This window comes from Rhineura floridana, chromosome 4, assembly GCF_030035675.1.
Source record: "Rhineura floridana isolate rRhiFlo1 chromosome 4, rRhiFlo1.hap2, whole genome shotgun sequence".
NCBI lineage: Eukaryota > Metazoa > Chordata > Lepidosauria > Squamata > Rhineuridae > Rhineura > Rhineura floridana.
The window spans coordinates 135096190-135120636 of NC_084483.1; the positions used below are offsets into that span (position 1 = coordinate 135096190).

The following is a 24447-nucleotide window of genomic DNA, read 5'->3' on the forward strand; positions in this document are numbered from 1 at the left end:
CAAGCTGTATAGGGCTTTATACACTACAACCAGCACCTTGAACATACCCCAGAAGCTAATGGGTAGCCAGTGCAATTATTTCAGCAGTGGAACAACATGTTGGCAATATCCTGCCCCAGTAAGCAGTCATGCCACCGCATTTTGCACCAGCTGCACCTTCCAGACCAACCTCAAGGGCAGCCCACATAGAGTACATTACAGTAATCCAGCGTGGAGGTTACCAGTGCATGGACAACTGTGGTCAGGCGGTAGGAAAGAGCTGCAGCTGTCTTATCAGCTAAAGCTGATAAAAGGCACTCCTAGCCACTGAGGTCACCTGGACCTCTAGTGACAAAGATGTATCCGGGAGCATCCCCAGACTATGAACCTGCTCTTTCAGAGTGAGTATGACCCCATCCAAAGCAGGCAATTTACCAATTATCCAGACTTGGGAACCACCAACCCACAGCGCCTCCGTCTTGCTAGGATTCATAGTCAGTTTTTTTGGCCATCATCCAGCCCCTCACCAAGTCCAGGCACTGGTCCAGTAACATCTGAATTGTCTCCTGATTCAGATGTTGCAGAGAAATAGAGCTGGGTATCATCAACTACTGCTGACACCTCACCCCAAATCCCCTGATGACCACTCCCAAGGGCTTCATATAGATGTTATCTGGATTGGGGACAAGATGGTACCCTGCAGCACCTCATAGCACAACTGCCAGGGAACCAAAAGATAATCACCCAATGCTATTTTCTAAAGATGACCCTGATCAGTACCATAGTAAAACAATGCCTCCAATACCCATCTCACCAAGTTGGCTCAGAAGGATACCATAGTCAATGGTTTCAAAAGCTGCTGAGAGATCAAGTAAGAATAACAGGATCTTGCTTCCCCTGTCCTTCTCCCGATAAAGGTCATCCATCAGGGCCACCAGGGCCAATTCAGTCCCATAACCAGGCCTGAACCCAGATTGGAATGTATCAAAATAATCTGTTGTAATTGCTGCACTACAACCCTCTCAATCACTTTCCCTAAAAAGAGGGTATTTGCAACTGGGCAGTAGTTGTCACAAAACAATGGGTCCAAAGTAGGCTTTTTCAGGAGCAGTCAGATCACCACCTCTTTCAGGGTGGCTGGGACCACTCCCTCCTGCATGTTGACCGCATCCTGGATCCATTTGGTCATACGCTTTCAGCAAGCTTTAATAAGCCAAGAAGGGCAAGGGTTGAAAGTACATAAATTTGATGACAAATTACTGCAGTAATGAGATGCATAACTCATTGCAATTTCAGTAGCCCTTGGGAAAACTATACTTCCCAAGGGCTATTGCCAGGCCTTATGGTGTAGTGTGCTGCAGCACACCACACCAGGCACCGGAGAGAGAGGGATGTGGAAAGGTCTCCCTCTCTCCCCTCTCCCTACAGCTTGCTGCTGCCAGAGTACACCAGTAAATGAGGTGAGTAAATGAGAAAGTAGGAAGGGATTGAGGGTTCAGATTTTTGGGGACATAGCTGAGCTTGTTTCTGAGTCAATCTGACACAAGCCAGAGGGAAGTTGCTCCTCTCTATTCCCAAGTTAAAATCTGTAGCAGATAGAAGGGAGCATATTGTGTAATGACAGCATGTGAACCGCTAGTTACACTGAAGCTGTATCATGAGAAATCCAAGAAAAATCTGATCTGGGACTTCCCAGGAGGATCCCTACGCCTGTGCAGCCTCTGAGACAGGCTCCCGTCTTGGATGAAACTCATCCAGTTTAAATTCAGTCAGAAGGCTCTTTTCTGACTGGGAATAATTTCTTCCGGTTAAAGAAGAAACGTGAGATTCCCCACATAGCTTTGTTTTGATTGTTGGAGTCTGGAATTCGTCAGAATTGTCTGTCTTCCAGCAGCTCAGACAGAGCGAGGATTTTTATGCTAGCTCAGCTGGATAAGTGACCCGTTTTTTTTTATACGGATTAACAGGCAAACATCCTCCTGTCTACATTCATCATTTTCTTATCTATACAGCTAAAGAGATTTGTCAAAGTAACAGCAATTGAGATAATCTAGGTGAGGTAAGACTTTCCTTTTTTTGTTCGCGGAGCTAGGGGGGAAGAAAATATAAATAGCTTATCTTTTTTTTTATTGCAAAAAGCTGACATGGAAAATGGCATTCTAAAGATTACAACGGGCGAGAGATTTCTGATTGGAGGAGATAAGAAATCTTTTTGATCTATGGCTGGGACTACTTTTTGATCTACTTTTTTTTTTGACGAATCTGCTCATTCTCTCTGCTACTAGCTATTTCGACGCTGTGAACTAAAGCTGTTCTTACACTTTCAGGCAGATAAGAGATAAGGGCTGTCTAGCGTGTGACGTTAGTTTGTTGGAAAAATTAACTCCTTTGTAACTGGTTAAAGAAATAAGCTGCTCTTTGTTTGGGACATTGAAAATTGAAGGAGTTTTGTTCCTTTGGCTTTAAGAATGACAATTAAGAAGACCATGGATGTACAAGAAGGGACTTTATCTCTAGACATGTTTCAGAAAATAATGAATGGGATTAACTCAATAAAACAAGAACTGAGAAATAATAGACAAGCGTGGAGAATTGAATTTTACGAAATGAGACAGGAGCTGAAAGAAACTCAGGATTCTATGAGAAAGGAGAATAAACATAGATCTGGAAAACAAAAAAAAGATGAAAGAGAAATTAAAGGCAAGGTTCAAACTATGGAGATTGGCTTAATTATGGACATGAAAAAAGATTTGGATTTCCTGGCTGTGATGGATCCTGGAGACAAATATTACAGTTTGGAATTCAGCGCTGTCCCTGAAGGAATTGAAGAGATTAGAGATAAAGATATTATCGGTTCAAAAAAATTCTTGGACTGGAAGGATCTGATGGAACTTGAAATGGAGAAAGTTAACAGAATTAATCCCTGTTTTGTGTCAATGGAAAAACCTTCAAGAGATGTACTAGTGTATCACGTGGAAAAGAGGAACAGAGATGCGGCTTTGCAACAATACTTCAGTGATACGTTTGGATTTGATGGTAAGAAAATATCTGTGATGGAGGAAATTCCTATCAGACTTTTATTATATGACTATGACAGCAAGATTTTTGGGTGCGTAAAGATGGAAGATGGAAGATGGACCCAATATGGATAATGACAGAAGAGCGATTTAAAATCACTGGACTTAGTAGATTTGATGAGTTGGATTAATTGGCATGTTTATTTAGAAAAAAAAATCGATTGACATATATCTTAAGGACTGGAAACTTCTCTTTGACTTTTTGTGGAAGATTAAAATGATATGATGTTAATGAGATTTGAAACCAACTAAGATAACTGTTGGAGGAAGGTGATTTTATAATCTATTAAGAGATAGGTCTGTTACATATTATAGATTTATAGTTGAATTATAGTGTTTTGAAATTACTGGATTTAGTAGATTTGATGAGCTGGATTAATTGGTATGTTTATTTAGAAAAAAAATTGATTGATATATATCTCAAGGATTGGAAACTTCTCTTTGACTTTTTGTGGAATATTAAAATGATATGATATTAATGAGATTTGAAACCAACTAAGATAACCGCTGGAGGAAGGTGATTTTATAATCTATTAAGAGATAGGTTTGTTATATATTATAGATTTATAGCTGAACTATGACAAATCGGAAGTCAATATTTTTAGATATATGTATTTTTTTTGTATTGTATTAGTTATTGATTTGTGTTTTCTTTTTGTATTATTTTGGTTTTGAAAATTAGAATAAAAATTAATTGAAAAAAAGAAAAGAAAAATCTGATCTGAAATCCATGCCGAAAAGTGGGGGAGGTGCCTCCTGCTGAATTACAGTTCTAGTTCAAGAAAACAACAACAATCAGACAGCTATGTTAACAGGAACATTAGTAGGCTGTAGAAACTTGTGCCTCAAATTGCACACCGATTGCTTATTCTGTTTCTGGGGGAAAACAGTTATTTCCAGCCATTTTCCATGTGAACAAACCACTGATAGTTATGCAGACTGGGCAGGCTACATTTTTATTCTAATCTGCATTGAAAATAAAAATAAATGGGGAGAAAAAGCAAAAGTCAGCTTATGTGAATTTGGGGGTTTTACCATACAGCATCTGGCACACTTATTTGGTTCATTCTTTACAGGGTGATAAGTTATTGCTGAGGGCTTTTATCCTATGGTTTTATCCTATGGGTTTTATCCTATGTTAGTCATGCTCACAGTAGACCCATTAAAATTAATGGACATTACTAACTTAGGTCCATTAATTTCAATGGGTCTACTCTGAGTTGAGCATAGTTCATACAACCCAGTGATGATACCCAGCTTTGGATAGCAACTAGGCCATCACATTGAGATAATTAACGCAGAGTGACAAAAGGTTTTATTCTCCTGCACATTTAATAATCTGTAATGTTGCATTCGTAAGAGTTTCTGATTTCATGCACCTTTCCAAGAGAAAACAAAGAAAGATATCAAGGTGTCTAGCATAAATAAAAAGAGAAATACAGATGTGTTGCTGAAAAAAATCAGCCTGGTGAATCATGTGTTTATGCCGGCATTCATTTGCACACCTCTCTTGATCAAACATTCAGCAGGTATATGAGCTCTATTTCTTTATTAATACATATTGTATGTGGCACAAATTAACATCTGCCTACTACCAGATCCTGTGACAGGTATTTCAAGCCTTGGGCAAGGGAACTATAGCTTCCCATTTTTTAGGGACACACAGACTATTCACACTTTGTGGCAGGTAAAACAACTGCCAATTGTGCTGGCTGCCTTCGTCCTCTTCTGACATGAAAAATGGACAGTAATTCCTCCCTGCTTCTGAAGTGTTAAACAGCCCATAAATTAAAACAGCCTTTCCCAGCCTGGCGTCCTGCAGATGTTTTGGACGACAACTCCAGGTTGGGGATCATGGGAGTTGTAAGAAGGGCGGTGCATGTCCTCCCCAACCTGATTTGTGGCCTTGATCTGTAAATACAAATAAAGCCCAATTCGGTCTGTGCATATTTGTAGCTGTTCTGACCTGATAAGAATCTGGATCCAGATATTAAACGAGATTGTGAATGACTGTGGTCATTCAATCATGCCAATGCTCAGGCTAAGAAATGTCCACAAGGTGTAGCTGCTTGGGTAATAATAAAAACTGTGCACCCTCCTAGGCTATATCACACAAGCTAGCTGCTTCCTATGGTTTGTGGTTAATAACTGAAGTAAAATCATCATCATCATCATCATCACCACCACCACCACCACCATCAGCAACAGCAGCAGAGAAGAAGATCTGGGGGTTGTCTTTTCTTTGAGTCCCCTTCAAGCTATAATTCATTATCGGCTTTTTAAATAATATTCATACATGACTGGTAAAGTCTGAGATAAGAACAGCAAATGGGGGGTATGGAAATAAATCTTTCTCAACAGATCCTCAACCATTTCTCTGTGCTGATTTGCAGGAAGAGATGTCAATTAAAGGGAGAGACTCAGTGTTTTCCTTACATGGCGTGTGATCCCACCCAAGAGCACAACGATTGGAAGGCAAGCCCCTCCCCATCCAGGGCTTTCTGTGCTGATCTGCAGGAAGAGCATTTCCCCCCACCCCACCCTGTCATTCATGTCTCAGCATGGTGTGCGCTTGGGTGTGTGTGGAATGTAAAGCAGCTTGACAGACAGCCAAACAGACGTTGACATGAGAGCGCTACTTAAAAAAAAAATCCAAATAAGCTTCATTTTTTTAACTAATATCTGGAAATATGTTTTATTCGCCCTGATTGAGGCAGCAAGTGAGTGAGCCCGATTTGTACCATCAAAAATAAGTCCTGGAGAAGCCTGATTTGGATCTTTAATTGGGCTTCATCCAAATATGGAGCACAGTCCTAGCTGTAATCAAAAATATCTGGCAGTCACCAGGTTGGGAAGACTGCTCTAAAACTTCCCTGAATGCCTAGAGGTTGGCAACCATGATGAATGCACCTCCTGGGCTCTTTGGCTGCCAGGGGGCAATCTCTCCTTCCCCCTCATCCATTGTTGTGCAACAGCAGCAGTGTCTAGTGCACATTGGAACTGGTAGGGTAGAAAGCAGAGAGACCAACACTGGGTGGAGTCAGAGCCAATGACAGAGCTAACTAATCCTTGTTTTGCCCCAATCTTCTTCCCTGAGGAGATCTACAAGGGCAACACTGAGACTAAGGAATAGGAAGCTGACAGGCAATGCCTCCCACTGGACTAGTGTTAAGTAAGAAGACAGGCTGAGGGTTGGCTGTGCACAGACAGGTTGGTGAGGCAGTGCCCCATTTGCCCTAATGGGCTGCCTCTGCTGTAGAACAGCACAGATGGAGCAAAAGATGGAAACCTAAGAACAGGTCATGTTCTGGTATTTAGCATATTCTCATGCTTCACTTGCTCTCACCAAGAAGGTGGAGGGGAAAAGGCGTCAAGACAAAACATAATGCTCATGTGCAGGGAGGGTTTTTAATCATGCTCAGGGTGAATGCCACAACACATGCCTCTGGTTCAAAAAATTCACAGAGGATAATGGCTACAAGTCATTATGAATATGCTACCTCCAGGATCACAGACAATATGATTCATTAGAGAGCATCAGAAGAAGAGGGCTATTGTGCTCATGTCTTATTATTGCGCTCGTGTATGCTTCTGGCTGGTCACTGTGGGAGATAGAGATGCTGAACTAGATAATCATTTGGTCTGATCCAGCAGGGCTCAACCCAGGTGGCATCAAGACAAGGTCAGGCAAAACTACTACATTTATAACAATACTGTATTTATAGTAGGGGTTTCCTCTCAATATACAGGGAGCTGTGATAGGAAATGATGCTACCAATCCAGCTTTACCTTGTATTCATTTAATGAAATTGCGGGAAAGAGACATCATTGGATCTCTGATAGAAGTTTGCTCCAGATGACATTCTTCCTTCTGGTTTTAAAAGTTCCAGGCAAGATCACTGTTCATTTATTCTATGAAAGTTATTGCCACTCTACCAACTGTTAGTTTACTATGAACTGCCCTAATATTTAGCCTCATGATTCCCAAATGAAAAGGCAGATCTCACTGAGGAAGGAAAAGGAGCCACAAGAAAATGGTTATAAGGAGAGACACACTTTGCTTTCCGACCCTCCCCAAACCAGTGTGTTGTTTGGGACCTGACAGAAGCCCTTTCAGATGACATATGGGGAGAATGAATGCATGGAGCTCCTACACAGGGCCAGACTTAGGGGTGAGTGAGCAAGCTGGGTGCTTGATGCCAAGCTAAGTGTAGTGCCTTCAGGCAAATTTACTGAGAGGTAGTTCTGGGCCCTTTTCATAGATACTGCTGGGAAAGCCTGGGAGTAGTAGGAGCTATTATGCTGCTGGGTTGTGCAATCCTGCAAAAATCTCACAACTATAAAACTGATTGGGGGCTCCAAATGCACTCCTGTCCCTGGGAGTTATTTATCCTAGTGCTGGCCCTGATCCTACTCATATACAAGTGTAAGTGTACAGGGTCTTTTCACATTATTGGGAACCCTGAAAAGGGGGATGGAGATGAGGTCACTCCATAAATACTTGGCTTATTGACTTTACATATGCCTCAACATCTCTCCATAGACGCTTTAGGCATCCTATACCCAATTACATGTTGCTTGACCAAACAGAGGTCCAAAGAAGTACAAAGGCACTAGAAGGGCAATCTCTCTCTCTCTCTCTCTCTCTCTCTCTCATTCTCCATGGAACTTACTTTGGAGCCACCAAGTACAGGCCTGCATTATCAATCCAGCTCTCTTACTTGGGAAGATCCACCCAGCCAATTCTGTCTGCTCTGCTGTTTGACCAAATAGAGGCCCTGATCCAGCAGAAAAAGGTTGATGGATCTTCCCGAGCATGTCAGGTTTTAGTTGAGCTTTAACCAGATACAGGGAAACCCAAAATATTTCTGTGCATCAATATATATGCATAGGGAAAATCAAAGGGATGTGATCTAAGAGATGAAAAAGCTACTTCCTCTAATGTGAACTTTCACACCTCCTGAGGCCTAGCTGTGGATGGTTACTCCCTGGTGTTTAATATGATGGCAAACCATCTGAGGTGGACCCAAATCCACACTTGTGAAACTTCTCTGGCAAACGCCCACCAATTTAAGTCTTTGGGAACTTTTTACAAGATTGCTGTCACTTTCTGTTTTGCCCTGGAGCAGAAGTGGCTAGTATGTTAAGTGCCACAGAGTCATCTGAATAGCCATATTGTTGACCCTTACCTGGATGGTGCGGGGTGAGGCTGGTGCTTTGTGGGCACACTGGTGGAGCCAATCCAGCACTCCTGCCAGTGTGCTCATGTAGCCCTGAACTCACTGCCACCGCGCCGCAATCCAAGTAAACAGCACTGACACCACTGCTGGGAAGATGGCTCCATGGCACCGTCCTATCATGCAGACTTCCTCTGCCCTGGAGTGAGCCGACTGTAATTCTTGCTGCGCTTTTTAATTTTCTCCAGTGAGAAGCTTCAGCTCAAAATTACTTGGAGGGGGGGAAGTGCCCCCCCTCCGATTACCACTGCCAGTTTTCCTCTGCCATCTATTATTCAATGGTGGCGGCAGTGTTCCTCTCATCAGAAGTCAGGAGCTGGGCCTGAAATATTTACACAGAATTTCTCTTCAGAATAAAGGTACATGGTATTATAGGACAGTAATTAACTGCATTTTTGCACTAGTGCAAGGATTAGAGCTAGCACAAGGAGATTTTCCCTCTCTTCTCCCCTCATGCACACCTCACACCATCTCCAAATCTGCTCTGGGGGGTTGGAGGAACTCCCAGAATGGATTTAGGGGGTGCATGGGGGAAAAAGAGGGAAAGATTGTTCCATTGCACGAGGAAAAATCCTTCAACTGATAGAACAATATACTTAGGGCTACGTTGAATACAACTCATTGTGGTGTTCTGAGAAGAATTCTTGGGGAAAGGTTTTGACCAGAAAGAAAGAAAAAAAGGTAGATGGAATCTCAAAGGTGCACAGGAATTAATGCTTATTGGCCCAGTACATTTTGAAGCATTCTTCCTAATGGGCACTTAAATGCGAAATGCTATGTTCTCAGACACAGCCTGGCTTAGTTTTGTTTGGCAACAGAGGATGGTAGACAGATTAAGATGGTCCATTCCTGGAGACTAATGGAATCCACAGGATTCCTGAATGCCCTGGGGGAGTTCCCAGTAGATAGAGCAGGTGAACTACTGAAGTGCTTGTCACACTGTAGAACAACGAGGTGCGTCGGGCTCTTAACACAGTTGCCCCTGAGCGCCCTCTCTGGCATTGTGGAATCCAAGTTTGTGCCTTGGTACACCAGTGAACTAAGGGCAATGAAACGGGCTGGACGATGGCTAGAGTGTAAGTGGTGAAAGTGGTTGTTTTTGCTTATTATATTTGTTATGTCACTGTTTTATTATTTTTTGTTATTAGGAAATTGTTTTTGCAATTGTTTTTGAGATGTATTTTTGTTCCCCTTGCTGTAAGCCGCCTTGAGCACAATATTATGTGGAAAGGTGGCATACAAATAAAATGATGATGAAATGATGAAATGATGAAAGATGTGCTGTGAGGCTGATAGGGCATGAATAAAACATCATAACTGTGCCTACTGTGTGGCAGTGAGGGGAACAAAGAAAGCCCACTTCTCTGCACCCTCGCATCCTCAAATAGTCATCCAGCGGAGCTTTTCCATATTGTCAGGGGTCTGCTGACATCAACTCCAAGAAATGGAGTTTTAGACACATCTTTCGGCCCCCTGGCAGTTGTCCTGTGGAGTGCCACAGGGTACCATCATGGTCATCAGGAGATTTGGGGCAAGGTGTCAGCGGTACGCTGATGATACTCAGCTCTACTTCCCTGTAACATCCGAATTGGGAGAGGCCATGCAAGCCATGGACACCCAGTGCCTGGACTAGGTGGTGGACTGGATGAAGGCCAATAAACTCAGTCTGAACCCTAGCAAGACAGAGGTGCTGTGAGTTGGCAGTTTCCAAATTCGAATAATTGATCAGTTGCCTGCTTTGGATGGGGTCGTACTCCTCTGAAACAACAGGTTCATAGTCTGGGGGATATTCCTGGATCCATCTTTGTCACTAGAGGCCCAGATGACCTTAGTGGCTAGGAGTGCCTTTTATCAGCTTCAGTTGGTAAGACAGCTGCGGCCGTTTCTGGACCAGGTTAGCCTGACCACTGTTGTCCACCCACTGGTAACCTCCAGGTTGCATTACTGTAATGTGCTCTATGTGGGGCTGCCCTTGAGGTTGGTCCGGAAGCTGCAGCTGGTGCAAAATGCGGCAGTGTGACTGCTCACTGGGGCAAGGTATCGCCAACATGTCACAGCGCTGCTGAAAGAATTGCACTGGCTGCCTATTAGCTACTGGGCCAAGTTCAAGGATCTGGTTTTGATGTACAAAGCCCTATACAGCTTGGGACCAGGATACCTGAAAGATCATCTTATCCCTTATATACCCAGTTGATCACTATGCTCTGCGGGTGAGGGTCTCCTGCAGATACCATCTTATCAAGAGGTCCATTCTGCACAACATAGGAAGCAGACCTTTAATGTAGTGGAACCTACCCTTTGGAATTCCCTCCCCTTAAATATTAGACAGGCATCATCTCTGTTATCTTTTCAGTGCCCACCTTTCTCTTTCAACAAGCCTTTTATGTAGAGGCCTTGCCTCAGTCTCCATCTGTGTTGGAATTGCTTTTTAAGATTTTTTTAAGCATTTTTAAAAAGATGTTTTTAAAGATGTTATGTTTTAACATATTTTAAAAAAATTATGATGTTTGAGAATGTTTTTAGTATTTTTGTTTGCCTCCCTGGGCTCCTGCTGGAAGGAAGGGCGGGATATAAATTTAATAAATAAATAAATAATGGTTGAGGATCCAGTGTTGTGCATTTAAGCACACCTGAGCAAGATGCTTTCAAAATGTGTTGGAACAATAACATTTAATTTCTGGGCATCTTTGAGATTCCATTTTTCCTTTGCTTTTCTGGGCTATCTTTTCCTTCTCCAGGCTGTTGCCTGCCAAGAAAAGAAACAGTGAGGGGTATTCACACTTTGTCCCCAGCTCCCAAAAATCATCAAATTGCCATACACATCATTTTGCCACCTAAAAATAGAGTGGACATTTTGAGTCAGACAGTTTTTATTGTTTGTTTTAATTAAATGTTGTTTTATGTATTGTATTATGGTTATCATTATTGCCATATGGACTTTGTGCATTTGTGCACAAATGATAGTTGTTTTGTGCATTTCATTCCTGGATAAAAACAGTATGTAAATTATGATGCAAAATATACTGATGTCAAAATACTAGTGAGAGCCTCTTGGGATAGGGATTTTGAAGTTATTTAAATGACTTTGTATTTATATTTAAAGCAGGCATGGGGAACCTGTGTGGCCCATGAGATGTTGTGGGACTTTTACTCCCATCAGCTGTAGTGGCATGGCCAATGGCCAGAGATGACGGAAGCTGGAGCTCAATGACATCTGGAGAACAATAGGTTCCCTATCCCTGGTTTAAAGTATAAATGTGGGGATACGTTTAAGGTGGAAATACAAAGGAGGAAATACTGCTAAAGTAAATTTCTAATTTTATGAGTTTATTTGTATATCTCAGGTGTGGGGAACTTTTCACCCACCAGATGTTGCTAAACTATAACTCCCATAATCCCTGGCCATTGGAGGGTCAAAGGTTATCCACACCTGGTATATGTATTCTCCACTTCCTGAACTGCTTTCACCAGTTCAGGAGGGTGACATACTTTTGAAAAGCTGAGCAGAAGAGGGAGATAACAGTCTAGATGTGGACAGTGTTCTTCAACCTTCAGTCCCCAGCTGCTGGTGGACTACAACATCTTGGGACCCACAGCTGAAGAGCACTGCCCTGTTATCTACAAGTTCAGAGGCATCACCCAAGATGTGCTTGCCACACAGACAGCAAAGGAGAATGGTCCAGGAGGACTACCTTGGTATTCATGGGGTTTGTGACATCATCAGCCAATATATCAACCACACCTCTTACCTTGTATTTTTTTTAATTCTAAGCACTAACTGACAAGCAGGCTGAATCGACAAGTTACTAAGCAACCACAGGAAATAACTAAAGCACATCTGCTGGAGTCAAAAGGCCCATTCTTCAGCAATAAGGGAACCATTTGCCCAATTACACACTCATTAAGAAAGGAAATTAAATCCACCATTAAAAAAGAAGGAATAAGCATGTATTGTGCCCCAAAAGGAAAGAGGTGACCCTTAATAAGAAAAAGGCTAAATGTCCAAAAAATAAACATAAAAATGGGTGCTCATTTAGCAGACAAGTTCCATCATTGTGCAAGATTCAAGACTCAAACGAAAAGATCAACAAGACAACTATGAGTAGCATGTCAGAACTGTAAGATATACTGTTCAACATCTACATGAAACCATTGGGTTCGGTCATCCGGAGCTTTGGAGTGCGTTGCCATCAGTATGCTGATGACTCGCAGCTCTATTTCTCCTTTTCATCTTCTTCAGGTGAGGCTGTCAATGTCCTGAACAGTGCCTGGCTGCAACAATGGACTGGATGAGGGCTAATAAACTGAGGCTCAATCCAGACAAGACTGAGATGCTGCTAGTGGGTGGTTCTTCTGACCGGATGGTGGATGTCCAACCAGTCCTGGATGGGGTTGCACTCCCCCTGAAAGAGCAGGTTCATAGCTTGGGGGTTCTCCTAGAACCATCTCTGTCACTCGAGGCTCAGGTAGCCTCGGTGGCATGGAGTGCCTTCTACCAACTTCAGTTGGTGGCCCAGCCAGAGCTTGGAAAAGTTACTTTTTTGAACTACAACTCCCATCAGCCCCAGCCAGCATGGCCGCTGGATTGGGCTGACGGGAGTTGTAGTTCAAAAAAGTAACTTTTCCAAGCTCTGGGCCCAGCTATGGCCCTATCAGGACAGGGATAACCTGGCTTCAGTTGTCCATGCTCTGGTAACTTCCAAGTTAGATTACTGCAATGCACTCTATGTGGGGCTGCCTTTGAAGACGGTTCGGAAACTGCAGCTTGTACAAAATGCAGCAGCCAGATTGGTAACAGGGACCAGACGGTCCGAACATATAAAACCGATTCTGGCCCGCTTGCATTGGCTGCCTTTATGTTTCCGAGCTCGATTCAAGGTGCTGGTTTTAACCTATAAAGCTTTACACGGCTTGGGACCACAATACCTGATGGAGCACCTCTCCCGATACGAACCCACCCGTACACTACGCTCAACATCTAAGGCCCTCCACCGGGTGCCTACTCCAAGGGAAGCTCGGAGGGTGGCAACAAGGGAGAGGGCCTTCTCAGTGGTGGCCCCCAAATTATGGAATGATCATTCTGATGAGGTGTGCCTGGCGCCATCACTGTTATCTTTTTGGCGCCAGGTCAAGACTTTCCTCTTCTCCCAGGCATTTTAGCATGTGTTTTTAAAAATTGTTTTACATTTTTTAAAGTGTGTTTTAAATTGTTTTTAAAAGACGTGTTTTAAACTTGTACATTTGTTTTTAATGTTTTTAGTTACTGTAAACCGCCCAGAGAGCTTCGGCTATGGGGCGGTATACAAATACAATAAATAAATAAATAAATGCTGATGCTAACCACAGAAAGGCCTGATCATTCACTGGTGGATTTTCCCTGCTGCTGTAGGAATCTCCTAAGCTGTTATAGAAGACAAAGGAGGTCAAAGAGGTGACCTTACAAAGTATACCCAGGGGGTTACTGCACCTCCATATTCCTCTCTAGGGCTACGATTGCCAGACTCCTCTGGGTTAGCTGGCAGAGCCAAACAAGTTTTGGCAGGTCTAGGGACCAAGCCCAGTGTTTTCAGCAGATAAACCGGGGTGGAAGCCAGGACAAAATGTATTCACCAATGGGGTTCAGTTCCAACGCCATCCAGAACTAACAACACAATTACACTACATATCATCTCTGCCACCTTGTCAAACTATGTTGCATCCTTCCATCTCTGGTTCTGAGACAGGGTGTCCTAATTCTTTATTTGATTATCAGAATGAAAGATTGGTCCATTGGACTCACCTGAAGGGTCATTTTCACAGGTACGCCTGCCATCAGATTGGGCTCCACTGCCATCTAGCGTCCGAAGGCAAGAATGTACTAGAGTTAAAACCTGGGCCTCGGGCCCCTCCCACTCTTCATTTGCAACGAGTCCGAAGTGGTATATCTGAAAGGAACTAAAGGCCAAAGGCCGCAGCAGCAAGGAAAATAGAGGTAGGAAAACCGGAACAGGGAACATCATAGAACTTGCTACCAAGAACACAAGTTTTAACTAAGTGAGAACAGAACAGAGCACTAAACTTATAGCATAATTTATCTAGAAATCCCCCACAAGGGAGGGACGTGATGGCAGGCGTACCTGTGAAAACCACCCTTCAGGTGAGTCCAATGGACCATTTTCCACAGGTAGCCTGTGTGATGCGTCCTTCCCTGGCTCTCCCTGTCAGGTTCCTACCTGCTCGTGGTTACTGCCTGTCTCTAGGCACCACCAGGGACTCCACCAGTCCGGACCGCTCTCTCTTATGATTTCTCTCCCCGCTCTAGCACAGATCTCAACAGATCCCCCTGCTAGGCAACCACCAGTAACGTCCCAATACTAGTATTCCCAGAGACTCTGAATACTGGTATTGTTATTCTCTTCACCGCTGCCACCATTTGTTACAGTTCCCCTTCAGCCTTGGTCATTACCTTACCCTCCCTTCTGGTCTGTGAAACCCCAGCCAAGGATCAGGCCTTTGGTAAACCAAATTAAGTATTTATTACAGATAACAAAGCTAACAAGATTAACAAGATTTCTTCTTAAGGCACATAAGCATATGGTTTTACTCAATACTAATCCGAACTCCACCTCCCTCCTTCTTCACTCTCTCCTGGCAAACAACTCTCTCAAACCCCACCAAGCAATCCACTCTTTCTCTTCTCCCCCCAGATTCCACAATTCACCACCTCACATTCACCCAGATTTACCTGTCATCCTTTCATTTATACTGTCAGCCATTTTAAACATTCAGCCAATCATCAAGCATTCTATTGCCCATTCACTCCCCCTCCTCTTTCACTACTTACCATGTATACTCTAAACAACCAGCACTTACCATATATACACTAATATATAGGAACATCACATTTCCCCCCCCTTAAACAACTGCAGAGTATTATTCCTGTTCCAGGATTTATACGTCGCGTTAACAAATAAAAGTCTCTATGGGGAAAATGTGTTTCTTTGTTCCTCTGTCTGGTCACGTCACTGCAGTCCCAGCCACTTGCCTGGAAAGTCCATCGGCCAGTACATTGTCCTTGCCTTTGATGAACTGGAAGTCCACTTGATAGTCCTGTAGGGCCCAGGACCACCTCTGCAGCATAGTGTTATGGTTTTTCATAGTCTGCAACCATAACAAGGCCCGATGATCCGTAGTCACTGTGAATCTTCATCCCCACACGTATGGGCGCAACTTGTTCAGTCCCCACACGACCGCTAGGCACTCCTTCTGGACCGACGAATAGTTTTTCTCCCTAGGCGTCAGCTTGCGACTCAGGTACGCCACTGGATGTCTGGTGCCTTCTCTCTCCTGCAGCAAGACGACTCCCAGCGCGAGGTCCGACGCATCTGTAGCCACGATGAATGGTTTCTCATAGTCTGGTGCTATTAATATGGGTCCTTGGCACAAGGCTTGCTTCAGCAGATCAAAAGCCTTCTGACATTCATCTGTCCATACCACACGCTCAGAACACTTCTTCTTTGTTAATTCATGCAAGGGGGTTGCTATTTCCCCAAAATTTCTCATAAACTTCCTATAAAAACCAGCCACACCCAGAAATGCCCTTACTTGTTTTTTGGTTAAGAGGATCGGCCACGCTTGTATTGCCTCCACCTTGCTCCATAAGGGGGTGATTTTCCCACTCCCCACCTTATGTCCTAAATAGATTACTTCCTTTAGTCCAAACTGGCATTTCTTAGCTTTTATTGTGAGGCCTGCTTTTCTTAAGGCCTCCAATACTGTTGTCAGGTGTTGGACATGCTCAGGCACCGACTTGCTAAAAATGGCCATGTCATCGATATAGGCCACTGCAAAATCTGACATGCCTCGCAACACAGTATTGATTAGCCTCTGAAATGAACTTGGTGAGTTCCTTAGTCCCATGGGTAAGGTCACAAACTCATATAACCCATCTGGTGTACTGAAGGCAGTTTTGGCTCTGGATTGCTCGTCTAGTTCCATTTGCCAAAATCCTTTACAGAGATCTAGTGTAGAGATAATGGTTGCTGCCCCCAATAACTCTAACATAGCGTCTACCCTAGGCATAGGATACGCATCTGGGACCGTAATTTTATTGATTAGCCGATAATCAATGCAAAACCTTGTCGTTCCATCTTTTTTCGGAACCAGTCACTCTCACAAGTAATCTTGTTTTGTTATTTCTGTTTGCCACACCACTGTATCTGGATTCTCTGTTGTTCGTATCCCACCGCTACTGACACCACATGTGATGCGTCCTTCCCTGGCTCTCCCTGTCAGGTTCCTACCTGCTCGTGGTTACTGCCTGTCTCTAGGCACCACCAGGGACTCCACCAGTCCGGACCGCTCTCTCTTATGATTTCTCTCCCCGCTCTAGCACAGATCTCAACAGATCCCCCTGCTAGGCAACCACCAGTAACGTCCCAATACTAGTATTCCCAGAGACTCTGAATACTGGTATTGTTATTCTCTTCACCGCTGCCACCATTTGTTACAGTTCCCCTTCAGCCTTGGTCATTACCTTACCCTCCCTTCTGGTCTGTGAAACCCCAGCCATGGATCAGGCCTTTGGTAAACCAAATTAAGTATTTATTACAGATAACAAAGCTAACAAGATTAACAAGATTTCTTCTTAAGGCACATAAGCATATGGTTTTACTCAATACTAATCCGAACTCCACCCCCCTCCTTCTTCACTCTCTCCTGGCAAACAACTCTCTCAAACCCCACCAAGCAATCCACTCTTTCTCTTCTCCCCCCAGATTCCACAATTCACCACCTCACATTCACCCAGATTTACCTGTCATCCTTTCATTTATACTGTCAGCCATTTTAAACATTCAGCCAATCATCAAGCATTCTATTGCCCATTCACTCCCCCTCCTCTTTCACTACTTACCATGTATACTCTAAACAACCAGCACTTACCATATATACACTAATATATAGGAACATCACAGCCTGCCATCAGACTGGGATGTACCAACGCAGCCCCTTAATAGGGAGGGACTACAAACAGCTTACGAATCAGAAAGGACATGTTGAAGAACACATCTCCCGAAGGAGGCGTCAGCCGAAGTACAGCGATCAATCTTATAATGCTTCACGAAAGAGTTAGGGGTAGCCCATACCGCCTTCCTACATATGTCAGCAAGAGGAGCATTAGTTAGGAATGCCGCCGTAGCGGCAGCTGACCTGGTGGAATGAGCCGTGATGTTAGATGGCACTGGCAGATTAAGAGACTGATATGCGATAGAAATACAGGCTCGTAGCCAACAGGACAAAGTGGATTTAGAAACCTTTTTTCCCAAAGACCTAGGGTGAAAGGATACAAATAATGCTTCTGTCTGCCTGATGTCTTGGGTGCGAGAGAGGTAAACCTTGAGTGCTCTCCTAACATCCAGCGAATGCCAGGCTTTTTCGAGGGGATGGACCGGCTTTGGGCAGAATGAAGGAAGTATAATATCCTGGCCACAGTGGAATACTGAGGTGACCTTTGGACAGAAGGATGGGTCAACCCTCAGAATTACTGAGTCCTTATGAAACATGCAGAGGTGACGGGCCGATGATAAGGTGTGTAGCTCCGAAATTCTTCTTGCAGAAGTAATAGCAACGAGAAAAAGAACTTTGTAAGATAACAGTCTGAGGGGTACTGAAGCAAGGGGCTCAAACGGAGAGCGCTGTAAGGCTTGCAAGACCTTAGAGAGGTTCCAGGAAGGAAAATGGTGGCGTACAGGCGGAGAAAGGCGAGCTGCCCCTCTTAAAAAACGTTTGATGAACGGGTGAGCTCCCAGGGGGGCGACCGATGAGGAAACGGATAAGATTGAGGAGATGGTGGAGGCATGGCGACACAGAGTGTTTGGTCGCAGTCCCAATGTCAAACCTCTGTATAGGAACTGTAGAACATGCTGTACAGTGGCGTGAGGTGCTGAAAAACCCTTGGAAGTGCACCAGTTGGAGAAGGCATGCCAAGTACTCTGGTAAATGCGAGTAGTTGACAGTCGTCTTGGTGCTAAGATAGTGTCTATCACCCCCTGAGAAAGTCCGGCAGTATTCAACTGCGTCCGTTCAAAAGCCAGGCCGTCAGGCTCAGCCAGGTCGGGTCTGGACGCCAAACTGGTCCCTGGGTGAGAAGGTCCGGCCTGAACGGGAGGGTCCAGGGGTCCACAACTGACATTGAGAGAAGGTCCGAGAACCAAGGTCTGCGAGGCCAGTATGGTGCTATTAGAAGAATCCGAGTCCCTTCTTGTCGGAGTTTCGTCAACGTCCTGCCCAGGAGGGATATCGGGGGGAAGGCATACAGAAGCCCGTCTGGCCATGGTGTCGTCAGCGCATCCACTGCTTCCGCCCTCGGCTCTAGGTACCTCGAGAAGTAACAAGGCAGCTGGCAGTTGTGGCTGGAAGCGAAGAGGTCCACCGAGAGGGGGCCAAACCGGAGCTGGAGGAGGTGGAACACTGCCGGATGAAGCTTCCATTCCCCCGGGTTGACCTGTTGCCTGCTGAGCCAATCAGCGGTCACGTTTAGAGCCCCGCTGAGATGTTCTGCTCATAACGACAATAGATGGTTCTTGGCCCAGTCGAAGATTCGGGTCGCCTCTTCCTGTAGAACCCTGGACCTGGTACCCCCGTCTGTTGATATGAGATTTCATGCAAACGTTGTCCGTACGGATGAGGACGTGTTGTAGAGAGAACAGAGGCTGGAAGTGTTGAAGGGCCAGATGAGCAGCTCTGAGCTCCAGCCAGTTTATGTTGTGATTTAGGTCCTGAGTGGACCACACGCCCTGAACGAAGGTGGAGTTGCAATGAGCTCCCCAGACAGACAGACTGGCGTCTGTGGTGATTAGGACTCTGGCTGGGTCCCGAAAAGGTGTCCCCTTGCTGAGGTGGGTTGTCGCTACCCACCAACGGAGTGATTCCTTCAACGATGGGTCCAGCGGAATCACACGATGGTTGGATTTGGTGATGTCCGCCTGAAGAGGTAGGAGGGCCCATTGTAGAGGTCTCAAATGATGTCGAGCCCACGGGACGATGTGAATTGTGGAAATCATTGACCCTACGAACTGCGCCAGGAGCATGACATCTGCCCTTGAGTGATGTATCAGTAAGGTTGCCATGGTTGTGATGGAGGCAATACGATCTGGGGAAAGGAAAAACATGGCTAAAGAGGTGTCCAGTATAGCCCCCAGGTGCTGGAGGCGCTGGGTTGGCTGCAGGTGACTCTTTTTGGCATTGATCAGCCAGCCGTGGGCGTCTAGGGTGAACTGGAGTTGTCTGTTGGCCAGGTCCCGGGAGCGTGCTCGAAGGAGGAGATCGTCGAGATAGGCGTAAAAGTGAACCCCCTGTAGGCGAAGAGATTCCACCATGGTGGCCATCACCTTGGTGAATACTCAAGGAGCCGAGGAGAGGCCGAATGGCATGGCACGGTATTGGAAATGGTGGTGGCCTAGTGCGAATCTCAGCAATCTTCTGTGATCCGAGCAAATTGGAATGTGTAAATACGCGTCCTTCAGGTCGATGGACGCTAGGAAATCCCCTTGTTGTAGAGCTTCCACAATAGACGCCAGAGACTCCATCTTGAAGCGGCGGTACTTGACAAAGCGGTTGAGAAACTTGAGGTCTAGGACCGCCCTCCATGAGGAATCTCGCTTGGGGACCGTGAAGAGGATGGAGTACACGCCTTGCAGCCTTTCGGATGGAGGTACTGTCTCTATAGCGGCTATGTTTAGAAGATGGCGTAGGGCATCTTGCATAGCTGCCCTGCATGACTTGGAGACGGGGGAGAGGCAAAATCTGTCCAGGAGTTCCCTCCAAAACTCTATGTTGTACCCCTGGGTGAAGATTGCCCTGACCCAAGAGATTTGTGTCAGAGTGAGCCAGGAGCTGGAGAAGAAGGAGAGTCTGCCTCCAATGGGAAAAGTGTCAGAACTGCCTGCGCTGACGGGCTCCTCTGCTGTAAGAGGCTGAAGAGGCTTGCCTGCCTTGGTATTGGGCTCTGGGCTGGAAATGTTGTCTGGGCCAGGGTGCCCTGGAGGGACGGAAATCTGTAGGCCTGGTATCCCGTCCTCGTCCACCAGGTCATCCTCTCCGAAAGGGCTGGAAGGAGCGGTAAGGAGTAAACCGCCGCAATGGTCTGCGGTCGTCTCTTCCGACTGTGGCTAAGGCAGGCTTACGATTGTCCTTGGGATCGACCAGGACAGCTTTAAGTGCCAAAGAGCATAGTGCCCGAGTATGGGGCCATGGACAAGTTAGTTCTGGCGGTAGAGTCAGCGTCCCAATGTTGAAGCCATAGGGTTCGACGAGCAACAATGCCAGCCACCAGAGCCCGTGCACCTTGGTGGGTTGCGTCTAACGTGGCATCAGCCACAAATGCAGCAGTCTTGTGTACCTTGAGTAGACCCTTCCGTAGCTTGGCGGGATCTGGGTTAGGGTCGTCCAGAAGGTCATCTAGCCACATCATGGAGGCCCGTGAGAAGATGGAGGCGGCAGCAGAGGCCCGGATGGAATGGGCGGATGCCTCGTGGATCTTTCGGAGGACAAAGTCGAGCCGCCTCTCCGAGGGATCCTTGAACTGGGGCTCTCCTTTCGGGAGGAGAGACCGAGACACGAGATTGGAAATGGGTTGGTCCACCCCCGGGATGTTCAGGAATGACATGAAGTCCGGGGCCAGGGTATACAGCTTGTTGGCCAAAGTGGAGGAACAGCGCGGACGTAGAGGGCGGGCCCATTCTTCTCTGGCCAGCTTGTTAATGGGATCTGGCACAGGGATAAAATGATCCACTGATCTAGGTGACTTGAGGACTCTGGCACCCTTCACCGGAGGGGCAACCGGTGGTGTTTGTTCTGGTTGAATGCCGAGGGTGTCCATTACTCTGCGAGACAGAGGAATGATGTCTACCGGGTTGAAAAGGCGGTAAGAGTAGTCCTCATCTGGGTCAGATTCTCCACTCCATTCATCAGGGTCAGCCTGGAAAAGGTTTAAGTAGTCCTCCATCTGTGAGGATTCCAGGCCCACTCTGCCCCTGACCACATCAAATGGGTTAGGTGAGGGTAGCGAGGCATCATCATGGCAGCTCAGTAGTCTTGCAGAGGTAGACTGCCGCAAAACTTCCAGCTGAGAGGATACATGAGGTGGAGGCTGAGGTTGATATAGGCACCCAAGCATCTCTCGTAACTGTAACAGAAAATCTGGAGTCAGCTGTATCCCTGCAGGTGGAGGTGCGGGTAGAGTATGTTCCTGTGGAGGCGCATGAGGCTGCACAGATGGAGTCAGGTCAGATTGGCGAGGGGTTTAGCTGGGGAAGCCTTCAAACTCATCCTCTGAGGACTCAGAAGGAGACTGAAAGAGCGCAGGCACCGCTGCGTGCAGAGGTTTCTCCGGGAGTGGGTGTGCAATGTAGTGTGCCCTCTTGGGCAGCCCCTGGCCAGACAGGTGTTTAGTCTTGGCTAAGGCTTTAGCGGGCTTGTGTTTAGGTGGCTTGCGTAGAGATGAAGTGATGCCCTGACGATCTGCTTTAGAAGCTTGTGGCACCTCTGGGTTCTGATCTGCCATGTCAAAGTCTGGATCACGCACACAATGGGGAAGGTGCTGAGATCAAGGTCTGGATCACGCACACAATGGGGAAGGTGCTGAGATCGTGGATGTACGCCCACCAATATTAAGCGCCCCACTAAACAATCAGGACTCCAAAACGTAAGAGAGAAGTCGAGGTGTATTATTGGCCACTAGCTAAGTACACGCACACAATGGGGAAGGTGCGGTACCGCCAAAGTGCACTGATGAAAACTAAGCCTCAAATAGTGGTGTACATAAGGGGATACACACACACAATGGGGAAGTTGTCGTATCTCTTGACTATAGGTCGTTCTAAAGACACAGGTCTCACATGCAGAAATACTTTAGAATAGGGGAGCCTAAATTAAGGCCCAACAGGGCTGAGAGAGCAGCCGGGATGAAACGCTGCCTTATAGGGCCTCAAGAAGCCTCAGAAAGGAAAAAACTTCAAAAATGCAAAAAAAACAAAATGGCGGCCATGAAAACAAAATGGCGGCCGCGATATCGGGGTTGCCTAAATAAGACCCCAGGAGGGCTGAAAAAGCAGCCGAGCCTAAATAAAGCCCCAACAGGGCTGAGAAGGCAGCCGGGACAAGAGGCTGCCTTATAAGGCCTCAAGAAGCCTCAGAAAGGAAAAAACTTCAAAAACTTTAAATGTGCAAAAAACAAAATGGTGGCTGCGATATCGGGGTTGCCTAAATAAGACCCCAGGAGGGCTGAAAAGGCAGCCGTAGGCCAAAAAACACTGTCCGGGGATGCGGGAGCGGGCGGAGAGCCTGCGAGGGAGCCACAGCCTCAGCGAAATAAGGACCCAGGAGGGTTGAAAAGGCAGCCGAAACTGAGCGGGGGGGTCCGCAGCCATGGGACCCCTACCCGACAGAAAAACAGCAGCCGCCGCTTAAGTAGCCTCAGCGACGCACCCCCAAACAATCCCAAAAGGGAAAACAAAAAGGGGAAAAAATAACACCAAGGAGAGATAAGGAAAAATATACTAGGAAAAAACAAGAGAAAAATTGCACACCCTCCGAACACCAACGTGGGAAGGGAAACAAACAGGTGAAAAAAGGTGGAATGGAAGAAGGAATAATGACTTATCTATCGCTCTGTCCAACAATTTAACCTGCCTCGGACGAAGGCAAGAATGAAGACTGGAGTGGGAGGGGCCCGAGGCCCAGGTTTTAACTCTAGTGCATTCTTGCCTTCGGACGCTAGATGGCAGTAGAGCCCAATCTGATGGCAGGCTACCTGTGGAAAATGTCTAGCAGCCAATGGAAGGATTCCCCCTCTTGACCCTGCATGACTGAATTCGAGGGCCTACCTGCACATAGATTGATTGATTGATTTCCATGTACTTTATCCCACTTTTCTTTTTCAAAACATGACATTCAAAGTGGCTACCAAAAGCTACCGAAAATATACATCAAACAAAAATAAAATGTATTTATAAAATATAAAGCAAGTGAGAAATGTCATCTCAGAGAGTAAAAATTTATTACATTTATATCCCGCTTTTCTTCAAACTGACTGAAACACAGTATTGTTAAAAATACTATCCTATTAGTTACACACAAGTGCATGTAAGAAAACTCCCAAACCTATTTAAAAGCAGCTTTGAAAGGAGGCAGTTTGGGGCAAAGAAGTCATGGGAAGGGAATGTTGAACCCTTTTCCCCAGGGATGAGGAACCACAAGCCTGGGAGCCAAATCCAGCCCTCCAGGCCTCTAGATCTGACCCTTGAGACTCTTCCAGGCCACACCTTTTTTTGACACTGCTTTGTACTTTCCTTGAGTGCTTTTGTCTGACTGGAATGTATCCTTGGACTCTAACAATGCTTTGTCCTTGCTTGGACAGAGGCTAGAAGGGGTGTACCAGCATATTTAGAAACTAGCCCTGTTCACTTGCTCTGCCCACTTTTGTTGCTGCCCCCTCCCACCGCTGGCATGTCGCCCCCAGAAGGGAATGCTGCCCTCAAGCTGCAAATGGGTTCCCACCCCTGCTTTTCACATTCATTGCTTTTCTTCTGAAATGTCCTCCTCATACTTTCCCCACACCATGGGTCCCAGATGCATATTTTCCCTCACAAACATGTATTTGGAACCGCCTGGGGGGGGGGGGAGAAGAAAGGGAACAGCTTGGGGAGGATGAGCAATGGAAAAAGCAGCACTGAAAGTGATTGGACACAATCTAATAATCTCTCTCCTCCTTTCAGGTTTTTTTTTAAATGAAAGTAAAACAAAACATGATTTTAGATAATAATCACATTAAACAACCTCTGCAACCCTGAGGCTTGGTTGGCCTTCACCAGAGACTAAACCTTTAGCGTGGCAGGTTGTGTCCTGTGGAAGTCCTTGCCAATACAAGTCCAGCAAGAGTCACCCCTGCTTTGTTTTAGAAGTCTTTAAAAAATTGCACTGTTCAGGCAGGCCTTTGGAATTTGATTTTTTTTTTTTTACCAACCTGTTTTTATCTATATGCTACTGGTGCTTTTACCAATGTTATTATTGTTGTATTATGTTTTTATGTTGTATACACCCTTGCTATATTTCCTATGACAGTGTGGTTTATAATTTAAATAAAATAAAATTTCAAACATACTAAAGAACGTCAA

General features: G+C 45.6%; 1 protein-coding gene across 3 annotated transcripts in view; it reads right to left on the reverse strand.

Moving 5' to 3' along the window:
- The window catches only part of PCNX2 (pecanex 2), a 262726-nt gene that overhangs the window by 173362 nt on the left and 64917 nt on the right, over positions 1-24447 (reverse strand). The gene's annotated exons all lie outside the window — the stretch shown is intronic.